Raw genomic sequence first — 17,980 nt, forward strand, 5'->3', positions numbered from 1 at the left:
AAAGCAATATACAAGCTTGTAACCTACGTTTTAGACAGGAAGTGAGAGAGAGTAAAACAGCATTTCCACTCAGCACTGATTGTACAGCTCTATTCCACAGAGGAAGAGGCATGGTCCATCTGATTCCTGAAGTCTATCTATGATGACAGTCCTATTTTATTTCTTTTTTCCATTACAGGAAACAGCAGAGAATGAGATAACATGGCACAGAAGAGATCAACAGGACCGATGCACCACAGGCCTGCATGGCTAAATCCAGAGAAGAGAGACACTAACTTTTTAGCCTAACTCACACATAAAATATGGCGGTACATAGCTTTCTTTTGCCAGTTCATTCCACCTGACATCATTAGTTTTAATATCACTAAACCTTTGCACAACTGGGCACCTATAAGTTATTTAATGTGTATGATATCTTTTTAACATGCATGTTTGTGTGTATAATTGGGTCATTCGCTGTCCCTCAGGCTATGGCATGTCGATACAGTGGGAGAAATCATTTTTTGATCCCCTACTGTACTTGTAAGTTTGCTCATTTACAAAGAAATTGCTAAAATCTCTCATATTTATGGTAGTTTCCAATAATTGAGAGATGGAGTAACAACCAAAAATCCAGAAAAACACATTCAATTAAAGTTACAAATTGATGTAGATGTCCATGAGGGAAATAAATATTTGATCCTCAAGTAAAACATTGTGGCGCAACGGTAAGATTTTTCTTGTTCTTAGTCACCAGATTTGCACACAGCCAAGGAGAGATTTTGGCCTACTCCTCTTTACAGAGACACTAAATCCTTTATGTTTCTTGTATGCTGCTTTGGAACTCAAAGGTTAAATTCCCTCAACAGATTTTCTATATGATGGAGTTCTGATCTACCTAATGAATAAACTCTATCCTAATTGAAGACAGGAAAGAAAAGTCTGCAAAAACAATGACTGTGTCAATCGACTTCCTTACCAACAAACCACAGTACATTAAGGACTATGTCTGTGAGGTGGTGGTATGCAGCACGGGGCCCCTCAGGGAACATTGCTCCCTCTCTTTCTCTTTACCCTCTATATTTTGCACTTCAAATACAATACGAAATCCAATAAAGTGAACTGGTCACATAACACTCATACTCTGGAAAAGAAGGGGCAAAGTTGGCCCTATCGGCTGGACAAGCTGAGGTCGTTTGGGCGTGCAGAACATTGCAAAGGACCTTTTACAGCACTGTGATGACTATCAGTTAGATGTCTGCTGGGGAGGTGGTCAGTAAGAGGGACAGAAAATGGCTTAATTATCTGTAGGCATCTGCCTGATTCTGCTCAAAATGCGTCTGTTGTTTTTTCTAGATGTAGATGGGAGTGAGTAGGAATTTTGACATGACCATGAGATGCTTCTCTTTAACATAGCAGGACTTATACCCAAAATCTCCATCTAGTCAGTAATACTGATAACCCATAATCCAGTGGTCCCCAACCCCCCTGGCCACGTACTGGTACCGGTCCGTGAGTCGTTTGGTACCAGGCTGTGAGAGTTGAGGCTTAGGTGTGAAATTTATGGTTTTCAGGGTTTTTATTGCTAACTTGGTTTCCCTGGGTCTTTTCCCGTGGTGTAGTTGTGTGTCTTATTTTGAAAGAAATATTTATGTGTTACCACAGCAACCAGAGAGCATTAAGGGGCAGAGAGGAGGATGTTACTTTCAGTTTAGTTGGCACATTTCAGGAGGACGCTACTAATAAAGTTACACAATTACACAGTGAATTTGCGTTTGTTATTATATTTACAAAATACCACAGTTTTTGTCTTGGTCGTATCATTTTATTCTGTTGTATTTATCCGCGACACCTTAAAGGCTGGTCCGTGAAAATATTGTTTGACATTAAACCGGCCCATGGCGCAAAAACGTTTGGGGACCGCTGCCATAAGCAACATAGATTTGTAGAAACCATGCAGTCTGTTATAAGACTTGGAGGTTTGAAAGTTTCCTTGAAACTTCCCCAAAAAATTTAAATAAGATCACACAAACGGTGGAATGGCAAAGAAAGCTCACAGGCCTATGTCACTACTCTCGGAGGCTGATTGAGAGAGGCTGAAAAGAGTGCCAATGCACCATAGTAACATTTGAATGGCTCCCTGCTGCCAGGTGAAACTGAATTAAAAAAGGGGGAAATTCTCTCCCAGACCACATTCCTGTTGATTCTGCTGAAGAGTCTGTTCAGCCAGAGACCCATGCACACAAAGAAGCCTTGGCAGTCACAGTGAGGCTCTTCGCTCACAGCTAGACAACAAAGCTTTTGTGCAAACTTGTAGGAACTCAAAACTGAGTACAAAAAACAAGAAATGCCAAGCCCTCACTTTTCACAGGGGTCAGGGGAGGAAAACCTGCAACCTGCTCACTCCAGAAAAAAACATCCTTCTCATGCACAATCCATGCAAGCTGAATTTCTTAAGTTGAAAAGGGAAAATTATTAAAAGAGATGTAATGCCTGTATTATGAATAAATGTTTGTATGTTATTTCTGTTTTACAATTGTTAATACTGTTTATTGATTACATTACTAATGGGGTATGAAAAGTTGCTTAATCAAGCAAAAAGGTTCTTAAAGGCGGCAATGATGAAGTAAACTGCGACATGTGAGTGAGATGGATGTCAGGAACCCAAAATGAGATGATTAAAAGAATAGCAGTAGTGATAGCTGGAGGCCTCGGGGAAGGGACTGCACAGGGTCATCTAGTGTGTGTCACTACGGGTTAATGCCACATAAGGCCCATTATTTATGTTTTGATTATTTAATTTAAATGTAATAAATAAGTACACAATATTACAATAATTTACTGTGTTCTGGAGTTCTCTGTGTATTTTATGTTTCCTAGTTTAGTTTGGGTTTCTTCAGTATTTCTCGTCTAAGTTGTTATTTGGTCCTGTTCACGTCTTTGTCTTGTCTCTGTGTCCTTCCCCCAGTTAGGTCAGTATTGTCTTCGTGTTTGTCTAGTTCCCTGTTTGCCCAGTCATGTCTCTGGATGTGTGTGTCTGGTTTCTCTCGTCCCTCGCTCTCTCTCTCCTTCCTCTGTTCCCTGGGTTCCATCAGTCTGTGTGTCAATGTGTGTGTTCCCTGTACTTCCTGTTTTTCTTCGATAGCCTCCTGTCTGGTGTGCGTCATGTTCAGTTTTGCTTTCACCTGTCGCACTCTCAACTTAGAAAATTACAAAAAGAGATTACAGCCTGCACATTTAGCTTATTAAATAGAAATAGCACTTTGAGACTCTCTGACTCTGAAGGTGAAAACATCAAAAACTCTAGCTGTATTACCTTTGTGCAATGAGGCGGATCATAAACATACAAAAATGAACTTGTGCTCTGAGCCACAACACTGCCCGCTGAACATTCGCCATTATAGTATTTAGGTCATGTGTTATGCTTCTGTGAGTGCTCATATCTGTAAAGTACATCTGTGGAGTCCCATGGTGCTCTGCATGAGCTTTCAATACACAGATACTATATAGCCTGGATTACCAATAGGCGGACCGCGATCATGACACAGACGCCATTCTTTATACCAGACCTTTTACTAGATTTTGACAGACCATTTCTATTTTTCCTATCCTGCACAACATTTCTCATATGCAATAGGGTTATTTTAATCTATGCAGCCTTTTTCTTTGTCTTGTGGTTGTCAATGTTTGTACACAAGAAGCACACATACCAGTCACATACATTAAACTAAACAAGAGTTTTTTAAGGTAAAGAAATGAGATATTCTTTATAGCAAAGTCAGTCACCTGATCCCAAATAAACAAATCAATACAAAACAGAATACAAAGAAAGCCACAAAAAGCAGCAACTGAAGGTGGCAGCAGTAAACGCCTAGCAGGTTATCTCAAGAAAAGAAATACAGCATTTCGTGATATTCATTTGAGCTCTAGACTAAGGCAGTCATTGAGGCCAAAGGATTTTCATCAAAGTATGAAAAACAAAATATCCTTTCTTTTTGTAATATACCTAATATACACTATATTGCCAAAAGTATTCTTTTGTCTGCCTTCATACGCATATAGGGCTGCTCGATATAACGATATATATCGGATGACGATATAAAAACGTCTATCGTTTCATTTTACGCTATCGTTTGTTTCGTGGTGTTGCAAAATAAAGTGTTTACGGCAATATTTTTTCATCGTTTTGATGGTCACTGTAGTGGCTATATTAATTTCTTAAAGTTCTCTCTTTAACCACACTACAGACGGACAAGCGCCTATTTTTATGTGTTGTCGTTAGCAACAACGACGGTAACACCATCGCATGTCCGCTTGTTTATGTTCCACATAAACCTTTCACAATAAAGCTCAAGATCCTATTGAGACTTTTCAAAATAAACTGAATCACGTGAAAGAGAAGATTATTTACGGATGAGAAGTAAAAAAAAAAAAAGACGCCAGGTGCTAAAAAATAAACCTTAGACTCAAACGTTAGAACAGGCTTTTCCCAGCAGCACGCCGTGTAATAAATACTCACAAAGAAAACGGCGGCCGTTACAACTTATGTCTAAAAATGTATCGTTTCATGCATCGGTTAAAACACTCGACTCCAGGTACATGACGACAAGCTGGAAACACTTCCCGCAAGTCGAGCTGCCCGAGATTGACAGAATTTACAGAAAATGTTACATTTTTGTGATTTATATCGTTATCGGGACGATAGAATTCTTATATCGGGATATGAGATTTTGGTCATATCCCTATACGCAGTGTTGGGAAGGTTACTTTTAAAATGTATTCCATTACAGATTACAGAATACATGCCCCAAAATGTATTCTGTAACGTATTCCGTTACGTTACTCAATGGGAGTAACGTATTCTGAATACTTTGGATTACTTAATATATTATCATGCTGTTTACAACTACATGAATGTGATTTATTACTATTACTGAAGGTTCGCGGCTCTGAACCATAGTAAAGGGACCTCTGGCTAATACGTCGGGTTCCGTGTCGGGCTTGTAGCCGAAAACTACCTTTACTTTGTTGTCTGGGTCAAGTTTGCTAGCGAGAGACAGAGAGAGGCGTTAAAAGGCTGCTCCAACGGAACTTATTGTTTCGGAGGAAAATACGAACACTGTGTACAGTCGAGTCTTAATAGCTTACTTACAGCTGGGCTCGTCAGGCACTCTTTTTGGCTGCAGTGGTTATTATTATATTTACATGCTTCCAGCTCCCGTTTTTGCTCGGTGACAGCTCGTACTTTTCCTTTTTCTCCCTCCCTCGCTCACAGACACATTACGGGTACGGCAGTCCATTCTCCCTGCAGCACGGACTACACTGCCCATCAGGCTACATTCTTTAGAGCTATGCCTGTAGCATTCTGCCTATTAGCTTACCACACCAACAACAACAAAAAGGCGCTCTTTCACCCAGGAAACACAGAGAGAGAGCGTCACCCTGTAACCATGGCAACCGTAACGCTGCCACCTGGAACAACAGAACAGAGATGCCAAACAAACCCAAACAATCCTGACCCGCCACAATATGAAACAGGAAAGTACCGCCGAGTAATCCATTTATTTCAACAAAGTAACTGTATTCTAAATACCACCTTTTTAAACGGTAACTCTAACGGAATACAGTTACTCATATTTTGTATTTTAAATACAATACAATATTTAAATATGGTACATGTATTCCGTTACTCCCCAACACTGCCTATACGCATATGAATTTGAGTGGCACCCCATTCATATGCTGTTGACCCACACTTTGTAGCTTTAACAATTTTAACTCTTCTGAGAACAGTCATCTCTTGACAAAGTTGAAGACCTGTGCACTAGAGCAGGGCGATATGGCCAAAAATATTTATCACGATATATATTTGAAAATTTGCGATAACGATATAACTGACGATATAATTGATGCGAGACAAAATACAACTCCACAACATTACTAGCGCAAAAAGACAACCTTCCATTTATTTTCACTTAAACAAGAAGCTGGTTTTTATGTACATTAAAGCTTTATAAAAATTTAACAGTGCAAATGCAAATTCCTTGCTGAAAGTTTAACCAAAAGGCATTTCCAGTAGAAATGGGCTGACATATCCTGAGCATAACCATGTATAATATATACTGAAGTTAAAAAGAGGTGCTTTGCAACATTAAACTGCAGTGTGCAGTACGTATTTTTCGGACCATAAGGTGCACGGGATTATAAGGCACATTAAGCGAAACAAAGCAGTCAGATAAATCAAACTTTATTAAACTCATTCTTCTTGCTTCCTCCACTTCTGTACCATTGATTCATTAATGTTGAATTCTCTGGCAGCTGCTCTATTCCCATGTTGTTGCAGTATATTAATGACTAACCTTGTATTGTGGATGAATTATCTCAGTTGTTCTCCTGACTGAAGTTTGGTCCATTTACAGCATCCTGCCATGCGATTGCATTTGTCTCTAACCATGAGGAACCTTCACGTTAACTTTTATAAGTGGAAAAGTGTTAGTGTTCGTCCTCCAGCTTCACTGTTTATGTTGTGCTAACATAGCTGTGTCGCTAGCGATCACGTAGCACATCATTATATACCACCTAGCCCAACTTCAGTAACCCTACAAACGTCACTGCTGTTTAGTTTCCTGTCTTCATTTATGTTGGACGTGATAGCAGAGCTGTACGTTTGATTTTTTTTCAGAAATCTCTCAGTCAGAACATGCTATATCATGCTTAGGTAACTAGCGAAACTAGCGAGCTAACTTCCGCTAGCTTCCTGCTAACTTCTGACTCCGTTAAATGTAATACATTCTGTTTTCATGGATGCCTGGATGTTAAACTTCATAGTTACACCTGGTAAAGCAGCAATACTGATCGTTTTATTAAAGATGAAAGAATTTAGACAGTTTTTAACTCTCAGTAATGCTGCAGTGTTCGTTTGACCTGAAGAGGGGGGTTTAGGACCCAGATTATTCCCAGATTTAAGAGCATCTTAGTCCGACAAATACGACAATAACGACGGCCGCTTGCATGTTCTGCAAAAAAAAAAAGTGCTTTGTCTGTATCTGACGGACTAACACCAAACCAGTTCCACATCACGGAAGTTGCACCATTTTTACAAACCAATTCTGGTTCATCTGTTTCACTCAACAATCGGCCATGTGCGTATGAAAACAAAGGCACTGCGCATGCGCGTTTTACTCATATTCTATCGCGATATTTCATTTTCCTATCGTTGCCTAACATTATACCGGTATTACCGTGAACGGTATAATATGGCCCAGCCCTACTGTGCACAAACTATGTGCCTCAGCATACGCTGATCCTCCTTTGTGAGCAGCAACAAATGACTGGGGAATATTTAGTGGCAAGGAAATTTCACAACTGGACTGGCAAGATGCAAAAGTGGCATCCTATAATGGTACTATGCTTGAATTCACTGAGCTGAGTTTGCACCCCTGTACACCACCTGTCAAAGAGGGCAGGTCCAGAGTGGTGGAGCCCAGACCCTCTACAGCCATATCAGGCTAGGGTGATGTACACAGTGTAGGAGGATTGACCAGCAGAAGCACATTACTAATGGTTAAGCTACTGAAGCCTTACACACCATGATTTTAGGTGTGTGAGTGAGATAAAACACAAAATGAGAAAAGAAAATGTTAACAAATACTCAAGCAACAGCGTTGCCAAACTTTACACCTTAACAGACAGCCGAGGGTCCAAAAGTCACCAAAAGTCACTTTTGTTTATATTGAAAACATGGTAACACAATGTACTACAGCACATTTATCATGTTCAACATATGACAGAAAATAAATATTATTTAAAATCAAAATTAACCTTTAAACATGGCATAAATAACAATTTAATTTATATTGTGATATGTATCAATATCGACTGATTTGAATTTTTTTTTCTCAAATCATTTTCAAGATTTATTTCCATATATACCAGCCCTGCTCCTGAGGACCTCCCCTAGGCCTGGCTCCAGGTTGGCGGTCCAGTAACCCCGTCCCTTACTAAAATGAAGAGGTCCTTCAGGTTTTGTTTTTCCTTAAAGACAAATTATCAAAGGTTTGTTTGTTTTGTGCGCTTCCCTTGTTTATTTGCTTGTTTTAACGTTACAGGAGTTTACTTGTTTGCTTGCTTGTGCCAGAATGTCAAGCAAAGATGAGTCAGCTTGGGTTAAAAATAGTTTAAGTTTTTAAAAAGATGCTTTTTTCAAGAGTTACGAAGAAACATAAACCTTAACAAGTATGTCCTGGAGGAAAATACCAGAAACTATGTGCTGTCAAGTGTCTGTTTCAATCTGAAAAGTATCATCCACATGTAGTCGCGAAGAGAAAGCATTATAAAGCATTATAATCAGCTTAGTCGCTGCCGAAAATTTGTGCTTTTTCATGCAGAAACGAGGGCCTAATGCACTGCTGGCTAATCCTGAGGGCAGTCATGCATAAGAACCTTCTATCGTTAATGTTAGGCCAGATGTAACAGTATTTATTTAAATAAATAGTGCAGATAAAAACATAAGCATGAGAATGAAAATAGCATACAATATTATATACTCTCGCCCTATGACAGCTGGGATAGGCTCCAGCACCCCCCGCGACCCTGAAAAGGATAAGCGGAAGCGAATGGATGGATGGATATTATATACTATATTACCTAAGAAAACAGAAGAGCACAATAAACTGACCAATTGTAAGAATGTGCACATATGCATAAAACCCGAGTGTATGATAAACAGATACAAGTTTATGTCTAAAAGAAGGTGTTTCCTTTTTTTCTCTTGGCTGTATTCTACTTTGTGCCGTGGAAATACTTTAAATGTGGCTATATGAAAACACAAAGCTCCCAATGGAACATCGGGTATTTGCTTCCATAGTTATAGCAATAATGTGTGGTGTCTAAAGGACATTCATCTTTCGGTATTCAAGATTGTACATGAGAACATGTCATCAAAGCTGTTGTGTAACAATAGGACACAGTGCCAAGAAGGTTATCTCTGAGATTGTTAAAATAATACCCTAAACTGGCATGTAAACAAAATGCATCACTGCAGAGTTGGTCAAAAGTTGAGCTCGAGTGAAGACACGGTAGTATTTTGTATGTCTGAAAACACGTAAAAAAGTTGTTAGCAAGAGATAGATATGATTCAGCAAATGGATAACTAAGTAGATAAGTAAAGTTTATTTATTAGGCACTTTTCATAGACAGGCAGTCACAAAGTGCCATACACAAAAGATAAAAAAAAACAAGAATGCTAGGTACCAAAATAGAAAAATACAAAAGATTAAATAAAACACAGTAAGATTAACAAGTAGCTTTAAGATAAAATTATTAATCAATAAAAAAAACACTCAACAGAAAGCCTGTTTCAACAGAAAAGAAAAAAGATAACTGCTTGAAATCGGTAAGTTGGAATGAGACAATGAGATGTCAGTTATTTATGTTAAACCGACTGCACCGCCCTACACAGTTCTAACCACATCATCAAGTTCGCTGACGACACAACCGTGGTTGGACTCGTGAGCAGCAACAACGAGTCGACGTGCAAAGGTTTAGCAGCTGGCGTTCTGGTGCAGCGAGAACCTGTCACTGAATGTGAACAAAACCAGGGAGATGATTGTCGACTCGCTCCACCCACACACCACTCAGCATCCACGGTTCCACAGTAGAGACTGTTAACAGCATCAAGTTCCTGGGAGTTCACATCTCAGAAGACCTCACCTGGACCACCAACACCACCTCCATCACCAAAAAGGCCCAGCAGTACCTCCACTTCCTGAGACACCTGAAGCAGGCCAACCTTCTTCCTCTCATCCTCACCATGCTCTACAGGGACACCATAGAGAGTGTTCTGACAGCTGCAACTCCGTGTCGTTCGGTAAATGCAAAGTCGGCGATCTCGGCCAGCTCCAACGGATTGTTAAAGCAGCTGCCAAGATCATTGGCACATCTCTCCCTCTGCTACAGGACATCTTGCACAAGAGCTGCATCAGTGAGGCCTCCTGCATCGTTCTTGACCCCTCACACCCCTCACATGGACTCTTTTCTCTCCTTCCATTTGACAGACGCTGTCGCAGCATCGGGACCCAATCCTTCAGACTTCAAGATAGCATTTTCCCACAAGCCATCAAGCTCTTGAACTCACTACCAGCTCTCCCACTCCCCCCCCCACCACACACACCCACACAAACCGTTAACTGCCTCTATTGCACTCCACATACCACTGCCTTTGTAATGCAGATGCTGCTCTATGGACAATCCTTACTCTCAGGAATTCTGCTCATGTTTACAAGCTGCCACACTGGTCACTTTAAATCACTTCAAGGTCTCTTTAAACCATTCAAACTGTAAATTGTAAATTTAAATTGTTATTGATCCTTTTACCTTAGTCTTAAAGTGTATATTTATTTCTTACTCTTCTTATATTTCTTGTTTGTCTTTTGCACAGAATGTAACTGGAGCCTCGTCGTCTTGTCTCCCTACATACTGTACTGTATATAGCGGATATGACAATAAAGTTTACTCTGACTTTGACTTTGAAACACAATTCTTACATTTGATTTCTTTGTTATATTATTTATCCTTTGTTATATTATTTATCCTATTTATATCCTATATTTATATTTTTTTTATATACAGTGCATGCACTGTGCAGAGCCTGACCTTAGTGTAAGACTGTAAGAATCCAAACATCACAACAGAGAATATCAAACACTGTCCCATAGTGCGTAGAAATAAATTTGGTTAAAAGATCATGCTCTAATGAGAGAAGATCATTTAATGCCTGTGCAGTGCTGCAACCTCAACAGGACAAAAGGCTGCCAAAATTCACATTTTGGACAGAGAAGCGTAAAAGAGGCCATCTATGTCCAATATAAATAACCATAATTGAACTGGGGGAGTGAGTTATGACATCAACTGTTAGCCACCTACAATGCAATGCTACAATGTAGTCTTGAGTTTGTTTCCCAGGTGCCTCAATCCCCACTCCTTTTTTGCATCAGGTGACCTCAGCAGGCCTGATGATATGATGTTTTCACTGATGGAATACTCTGGTGGTAATTACCCAATCTATTTTTTACAGCTTGACTAATGTGATGACACACATCGTTAATTAGTCCAGTAAAACAGCAAAATGTGTAAGAGAAGAGAGAAAGCTTGAAATGGACACACATGCAGAAGCCAACGTGAAAATAAGCAGACGTTACTAACACATTCACATGCATATACATATTAGCCACCTAGCTTAATTGTTTATTGATTAAGGGCCCTGGAATGTACTTCATACCTTTCTTGCAATGTCTTGGCTTTAAATATATTATCTCCCCTTGCTAATACTGCAACTTCTGCATGTGTGTCCATTTCACACTTTGGAGAGATAAAGCATGAAATGGACATGGTGGACCAGAATGCCTATTACACCCTGTGCTGTGATATCGGGTTGGATTAATCGCGTGTCAATGACCCTCCTAAAGGACAATGATTTATTACATGATTATGCTTTTTCTCCCACCAAACTTTCAACACAAGTCCACCTAATTCAAATTCATTTAAAAAAGTGTCTGTATGACCACCTCTCTAGTAAACTGGAAATATAATTTAATATGCATAAACAGATAGACAGGATCCTGATGATCTCCTTCTCTGTTTGACTCCAATCCAGCTGGAAAAGTGGCATGTTGGCTGTGGCACAGAGCAACAACATATCTCCACCCTCAGCAACCCCCTTCCCTCCCACACTTACACCTCTGATCCAATACACAAGCTTTAATCTTCCTGTATTCTAACCCTGTGCCCTATTTTCCAAAGCGCCCTATATCACAATCAGAATCCGAATACTTTATTATCAGAGAAAATGATGTGGTCAAAGTTGCTTCAAGACATTAAGAACAGTAACTAACTAAACTAAATTAAATTAAATAATTCTATAAATAATAAAGTAACAAAATATTACAAAATAGTATTAATGAATACAAATAATATATAATTACAATTATAAAAATCTATCATATTGACTTTGTTATTTTCTCTGTAGACGATATGCAGATATTAAGGCTCTGCAACTATTGCAGTGCGTACTTGTGCTTTAGATGGAGGAATTGTACAGCTAGATAGCCACAGGCAGGAATGAAAGATGAAACCATTCATGCATATTGGCCCAATTCCCTTAATAGTATTCACTGAGAACTTTAAAACAGCAGATGTAATATGAGACAGAGCAATGACCCATGCCAAAGAATTCATTCTTGAAGCTGACAATAAAGGTTTAAGTAAGACTAAGCAAAAGACTGCAGTAAATTCATTCATCATCAGAATAGTTTCCGATTGAGCTGCAGACTCATCTCTCTCAATCAAACTAACTCGGTACAAGCAAAGAAGTCTTCTCCATCACTAACATTGCAACAAATCCGACAGACTGTTGAAAAAGTTGCTCTATAACACAAAACTGGCCAAAACTTTTACAGACGATCTTTTAGCTAACTTGGGTTTGGAGAATATTTAAAATAGAAATGCTGCAATGCAAACTTGGGATATGAAGTTTAAAAGATGTGATCATTCACTATTGTTCAAAATGTCCTGTACCCCCAAATTAATTAAAGTGCCACACTAAATCACTGTAAATGTCACCGTACTGGATCTGTTTTTTGAATAATTAACATCCTTTGATTTAGTATTATTCATAGATTTGGTTTTCCTTACTGTTCTCCTTGTGTGTTTCATATTTGCCATGGTCTGTGTGTAGGCAGGCAGGAAAAAGGACCCAAGTGCAGGACTCGTGGAGGCAGAAGTGAACTCAAAACAACCACAGGTTTATTGCTGGCGAAATGCAAAACTCAAAATGGCACATGAACGGAACACACAGGCAGGAACGGTGGTACGACACGACAACGAGCGCTGAAGGAAACACACTATAAATACAGAGGCAAACACACGGGGAACAAGGACCAAAAGGGGAACACAGCTAATGCAAATTAACTGACGGGACCAGGTAGACGCAAAACTAGAAACATCAACATAAGACACAGACCTTCAAAGTAAAATAGGAAATCCATAGACAAAACTCAGAGGCACTGAACCAAATCTATATTAACCCTCTCAAGGCAGGCGTTGCCGATTTGCAACAGTTAAAAACTAACAACCTGATTACCCCACATACATATTTTATAAGTTTTTTTTTACTCAGAAATACCACTGCAGGACTTGGTTGTGCATTACCAACAAAAAGTTTAATTTGAGCCTGAGAGGGTTAAACACTAGAAATAACAAATTACAATAATAATACGCAAAACACTGAGACACAGACACAGGACCATAACATAGTCTTTAGGTTTCTGTTTCTACGCCTTCCCATGCTCTAGGTTTCATGTCTTAGTGTCTAGTCCGTGTCTTTGTGAATGTCTCTTGTTTCTTGTTTTACTTTTACAGTCTTGGGTCCTATTTCAGTTTTTTCAGTGTTTTCAGTTTTGCTTCCTCCCCGTTCGTTATGTGGGACCACTTCCAGCTGTGCTCTTCTCCTTTGTCTCATTCCCTCGTTACTCCCTTGTGTATTTAAGCCCTGTGTTTTCCTCTGCCCTTGTTACCATCATGTTGCTGTGTGTCTCTCCCTGTTTTCCTCGTTTCCCTGAGTGGTTCTAGTTAACTCACGGCTTAGGTTATGTTTTGTGTTTTATATTGCTGCCTCTTTGAGTTATTCCTGTGTGTGTTGAGTCCTGCCTTTGGATCCACATCCTGCCTACCACAGCACTAACCTTGACAGAACGACGCAACCAAGACATGGACCCAGCGGACTCAGCCCGAAAGAGGTACCTTTTCAGGGATTCAGAGCCCGGTGAGGTGAGGTTCCCATGTCTTGGACGTAAGGACAATATCTGTTGGACTTAATGCCTTTGAGGCGATCCTCGGGCCTCACTTGCACCTTGCTGCATTCTGAGACGGCTGCATGCCCTATGCAGCTCCAGCCAGCTCCACCTCAGCCAGATGTTTCCACACCGTCTGGTCCTGGTTCTGCTTGGCCAGAGGTTTCCACACTGTCTGGTTCTGTACCTGTCTCTGCTGGGGGCTCTGGAGAGTCAATCCAGCCATCTGTGGCTTCCACACCCCCGCCTGTTTCTGCTGGGGGCTCTGGAGAGTCCGCTCAACTGCCTGCGGCTGCCACACTGCCCAGCTGCCTTCGGCTTCTGCTCCGCCACCAGGTTCAGCTCTATCTCTGCCAGAGGTCAACACGCCTGCCCATCTACATCCTGCACTGCCTGCATGTCCACATCCAACCACCTAACCACACCAACACCAGCCCCCTTCCAGGTCACCTGAAGATTTCCACTCCCATTTTCTTCCCTGTTGGGGTCCTGGAGGGTCCCTTCTGCACCACCGCTGCTTCCCACACAGTCGGCCTCCGGACCTGCTTTGGAGCTGCCGCCTTCAACGCAGTCGGCCTCCTGAACTGTCTCGTCGCAGGCGATCCCCAGAACTGTTTTTTCAATGTTGTGGACTCTGTTTTTCCCTCATGTCTCCATGCCTTGTCAAATAAAGCTGCCTCTTTGAGTTATCCCCGTGTGTGTTGAGTCCTGCATTTGGGTAACATCCTGCCTGCCATAACACTAACCTTAACAGTAAATCTACAACATGGTCTCTGTGGGTGACCACGCACGTGCAGACACACATATCCCATACACACAGGTAACTTTTCGCTCTGTCTTCCTATGTGCAATAGTACCAAGTGCAATCTTCCCAATATAACAAAGTATTTTATTCTATTTTGTACAGTATTTTTTTTATTTATATAGTAATTTGTTCTATTTTGTATAGTATGTTCTTTTTTTAATCTTATTCTATTCAATTGTTTTATTTCTTAATCTTTACTGCACTTAACTTGTGACCACAAATTTCCTACTTGTGGGACTAAAAGGTTTATCTTATCTTATCTGCCAAGGTAAATAGTAAATAGGACTACTTTACAGCAGTACTGGGGTATTTATTTTTTTCTAACGCAATGCAATGCCACTTAGGGCTGTGCGATATGACCAAAATCTCATATTCCGATATAAGAATTCTATCGTCCGATAACGATATAAATCACAAAAATGTAACATTTTCTGTAAATTCTGTGAATCTCGGGCAGCTCGACTTGCGGAAATTGTTTCCAGCTGCGCGTCATGTAGCTGAAGTCGAGTGTTTTAACAGATGCATGAAACTATACATTTCTAGACATAAGTTGTAACGGCCGCCGTTTTCTTTGTGAGTATTTATTACACAGCATGCTGCGGGGAAAACCCTGTTCTAACATTTGAGTCTAAGGTTTATTTTTTAGCACCTGGCGGCTCTTTTTTACTTCTCATCCGTAAATAATCTGCTCTTTCACGTGATTCAGTTTATTTTGTCCGTCTGTATTGTGGTTACATTAAATATAAGAGAAAGAGAGAACTTTAAGAAATTAATATAGCCAGTGCAGTGACCATCAGAACGATGAAAAAATATTGCCGTAAACAGTTTATTTTGCGACACCACGAAACAAACGATAGCGTAAAATGAAACGATAGATGTTTTTATATCGTCATCCGATATATATCGTTATATCGAACAGCCCTAATGCCACTTCTGATTTGCCTATGTTTAACTTGAATAATTAGTTTTGAACAGGTAAATGTCATTTTTAAATCCATTAACAGTTTCTCAGAAAATACTCTGGCTTATCCCAAATATGCCAATTACCCTTGGGCAAGATAGTAACCCCACGTTGCTCTCCGATGCATCCATTGGAGTATGAAAGTGCGTGAATGGTAGTCAGTAAGCACTTAAAAGCATAGAAGACAGTGCTTGTGTGAATGGGTAATGTGGCATGTTGTATATAGGAAGTAGAAAAGCGCTATATAAAAATCAGTCCATCTACCATCTAATCTACATACATATATATAGCACAAAGTAGAATTTCAGTTACCATCATATTCTAATCCTTTTCCCAAAATTTAAGTCAGTTTACACATGTTAACATGAATGAAATTACTGACAAAGAGGGGGGGAATCAGTTTTACAAGACAAACGGCAGCCCTGGTGGAGTCTAGATGGGAAAATAGCATTAATAAACAATGAAGCTTTATGACAAATCACATTGTAATTCATCAAAGCTAGTTCACAAGATTTATTTTTTCTGTCTTCTGGATCCAGCTTACTAAATTGTACTAAGCTATCATTTTAAAATATCACTGATAAGCGTTTCCTAATTAGCTCATATCCCATATTAAATACCCTCCTTGCTTATCTTAGCCTAATTTATTTCAAAGTAGTTCTTTTACTCATCGGGTGTAGCTGAACTTGCACCAGCATGGGAACGTTGCAATGTGGATCCTGAATAATATTTAACTACTGCAGTTATTCTATTTTCATATACCCTTTACATTCACATCAAACTTATTTTGTAAACACTATAATTGTGCACACCGAGGGAATATCTTGATCTTGTTGAACAATAAACAGCATAAGTTACAACAGCTTTCTTACATGTACCAGGGTATTTCAAGCTATAAATGTAAAATTTGACAAAAAACAAACCTATCTGACAAACACTACTTTTCAGAATAATTTATACCAGAGAGGCCCAACGTAAACGACATATCCTGATATTTTTAAGTAAAACAAAGCCACTATAAACTTTGTTGTTACAGTTGTTGTAGTTCGACCTAAATAGAGCAGCTATCCGTCTTTTCCAGCCGAGAAGGTGAAAGGATACAAAAAATAAAGAACACAGAATGTTGAACTCAGCTGTCTATCCATGAAAATATTCAGTAAGTTAACATGATGAAAGTAATTGAGGGCGATAGGACTAGCTAAAATAATTAACATACTAGCAGTTATTTTTTCGAAGTAAACAGAATTACGTCCCTGCTGCTGCCGTAATTCAAGTCAGTCCACACGGAAGATTCATCCAATGTACGGAGTGTATACACCGTGTTTACAAGCCAGGCATTCAGATAAAACCACCCAAAGTAAAGAGAGTAAACGAAGAAACTCACCTCGGAGAGAAACGTCCACACGGAACTTGGATTTAGATTGAGTTTCACTGTTTGCGAGTTTCACAATCTTGTGGACTGGGAAATTGAGTGAAAACAGTCTTTAGCTACTACCGTAACTGCGCACCGCTTTTGCAACCCCCTCCCTCTCTGTCTGCAGTTCACACACAGACCATGAGTGCTGCTAAACCGCACACTTTGATTCCTCTGATAGAATCAGTTTTCTTTCCGACATTATCTCATATTTTTGACCCGAGTTTCTCCAACGGGAGTACCAATAATTAGACAGTTGAAACACGCGTTGGCTTTACAGGCAGAATCGAGAAACTGTTTAACTTTAACTGATTTCAGGATTCAACCATTTCATTGTTATCTTCCATTCTATCGCCTGTGTCTGAAGAGGAAAACACCAGAGTGATAATATAGCACATATTAATTCAATTAATTTGTTTTACAGTATTCTTGTAAATATTGTAGTTATTGAATATTTAAACTTGTTTAATTGAAGTTCATAATTATTCTAAAACTATGACATTGACAGCAGTACACTTAAATCGTAATTTACCAGCAATCAAGGATATGTCTTAAGATCCATCTTTGACGTATCAAAATCATCATGATAATCCTTTATTAATTCCAGGGAAATTATATGGTCACAGTTGCTCCAAGACAAGAACAGTAATTAGATACATTAAATTAAATAACACAATATACTACAAAGTTACAAAATATAACAAATAGGTCTAATAAATACAAATAGCTCGAATTATAATTAGAAATATCCCAGCAGTAGTACTCCTGGCTTAGCAGGTGATATGCACTAATAGACTGGGGTGCCAACCAAGGACACAGTGGTAAAGACTGGAGAGACAACTGAAAGCTTGGAAAGAGGGGCAGCCAATAGGGGCAGGGAGAGCTAACATCTCAGTGTGCTTCTTCCAAGAGGAAGAATGCAAGCTACAGATTCGACATCAAAACCATACCCACAGGTGAGCCAAAAGAGGCAG

General features: G+C 39.6%; 1 protein-coding gene across 3 annotated transcripts in view; it reads right to left on the reverse strand.

The window, feature by feature from the left end:
- The window catches only part of ankrd6b (ankyrin repeat domain 6b), a 71,592-nt gene extending 54,447 nt beyond the window's left edge, over window positions 1–17,145 (reverse strand). Inside the window, exon 1 of one of the 3 annotated variants that reach the window (XM_082505306.1) lies at window positions 16,977–17,145. The gene's annotated coding sequence lies outside the window, so the exon portion shown is untranslated. Of the gene's footprint in view, window positions 1–6,338; window positions 6,844–16,976 lie in introns of those variants that run through there. The other 2 variants (XM_082505308.1, XM_082505307.1) reach the window with 2 other exon arrangements.
- Between the last annotated feature and the right edge of the window lie 835 nt (window positions 17,146–17,980).

This window comes from Aulonocara stuartgranti, assembly GCF_965226115.1.
Source record: "Aulonocara stuartgranti genome assembly, chromosome: 15".
In the NCBI taxonomy this organism is placed as follows: Eukaryota; Metazoa; Chordata; class Actinopteri; order Cichliformes; family Cichlidae; genus Aulonocara; species Aulonocara stuartgranti.